General features: G+C 43.7%; 1 long non-coding RNA gene across 1 annotated transcript; it reads right to left on the bottom strand.

Moving 5' to 3' along the window:
• Window positions 1–753: 753 nt before the first annotated feature.
• LOC136506445 (uncharacterized) lies at window positions 754–1,319 on the bottom strand. The gene is made up of 2 exons (XR_010771594.1): window positions 944–1,319; window positions 754–846 (listed from the first exon to the last, which is right to left on the bottom strand). It is a non-coding gene; the product is annotated as an uncharacterized lncRNA (long non-coding RNA).
• Window positions 1,320–1,827: the final 508 nt, after the last annotated feature.

A 1,827-nucleotide genomic window follows, 5' to 3' on the forward strand; every position in this document is an offset into this window, starting at 1 on the left:
GTTGGCAGCTTGGGAACGCGCGTGAGGTCTGATGTGCGCGCCCGACGTGCTCGCTCCCTATGCGACCCCAGTGCGCGCTCCCGTAACTGCATCGCCGAGGTTGTCAACGCCAATTTTTTTATTTTATAAGTTGTCTTTCTAAAGTTAGTCTGATTGGTATTGGATTTGGATTGCTGTGCTTTGTGGATTTTGATTCGGACTCAATTTGGTCCTGGGAACCTTCTTGTAGATTTGGGCTTGCCGATTTGAAAATTCCTTGTATAGATTTGGGAGACCCGAAAAAACCTATTTGATTTCGGATTGGGATGGTCCAGACGAAAATTAGTTCAGACGAACTTTGAGGCTGAAATTTTGCCTCTTTAGTATTAGGTAGAGATAGAGACTAGTAGTGTACCTGTGTAACGCTACCGTAAAAACAAAACAAGATAAAAATTGTAAAAAAAATAAAACAACAATCAGATTCATTAAGATTCACATCTCATATATTGTATAACCAAATATTTTTTGTCACATAATGAATGTCACATAAGGATTGATCCTTTGAAGAGGCGACAACATCATTTGACTCACCCACCGACGACTTTCTCCATCCCAAAATATTTTAAACTCGAGGATACAAAGAAAACAAAACATTTTTATCACATGAAGAAATATGAAACACTGTAAGGAAATATGCACCACTGCCGCGTACATAAATACAAGTTTGAACAACATGAAGTCTGGCTGGCCGGCATCCGACCCGTCACTTATTTGTTTTACGCGGCGTATATACGGCGTACGCCAAAAGCCAAAGCAAATATAAAACATATACAGTACTTGGTAGAATATATAGCAGCACAAGCAACCCTGCATACATCATCAGGAACGCTTTTTTGTTTGTCATCATCATATCAGAGGTAAATAAATAAATAGTAAAAGAACGAAAGAGAAGTAGAAAACACACCGGCTGGGCAGATCGATGTGCATCGCTTTTCAGTTGACGCTTTTTTTCTGGAACGCTTTTTTCCATACATCATCAGGAACGCTTTTTTTCTTGGGGTTTAGGCAGTCGTCGATGCACAGACCTGTCTTGTCCTTGCAGTTTTGACATCGATCCGCTGGCCCTGTACAATACCCCAGGTCCACGCAAAGGAGGTTAGCTTTGTTTTGGCAGATTTCTTTGCATTCCTCCGGCGTCAACTTCTTCCTCTCCGCCGTCTCCCACGCAAAGGAGGCTGGGAGGCCAATGCTGAGGACGAGCAGGACGCACAAGGCGCCGGCGGCCACGTTTGAAGCGGTGGAACCAGCTGCTGAAGCCATGACGACGGATATGGTGGAGCGAGGACGTACGACGCAATATAATGCAAAGAAAGAGATATATATAGCTAGCTAGCCGCAGGTACGATCCTCCTGCAACCACAAATAAAAGAGGAAACCGGAAATCACGTTCACGTACGTCCTCTCGCAATTTACGGCAAAAATAGGAAACCGCAAAAATAGCAATTTATTTTTTATGACAAACATAGGAAAATGCAAGCGGTATCACGGGGTGGAGGCAGCGTCGGGGGCGTGTGCGTGGGCGCTGGGCGGGGTTCTGGCTTCAATGACGTGCATGACGCGGATGATTTTGGCCTTAGGATCTGGAATGAGTAAGAGAGAAGATGGTTTGAGAAGATACCCTAGTCATTCATTTGTATGAAATTGGATTACTTTGGTACACAGATTAGGGTGGACTTAGATTAGGCATGACTACAGGTGTGGTTGAGCGGGGTGGATTTATAGTAAAGAAAATTTTGGTGTATATTATAGAGGTGCAGAGATGAGGCTTATAGCCTACCAATAACTGGT

Source organism: Miscanthus floridulus, chromosome 15 (genome assembly GCF_019320115.1).
Source record: "Miscanthus floridulus cultivar M001 chromosome 15, ASM1932011v1, whole genome shotgun sequence".
NCBI lineage: Eukaryota > Viridiplantae > Streptophyta > Magnoliopsida > Poales > Poaceae > Miscanthus > Miscanthus floridulus.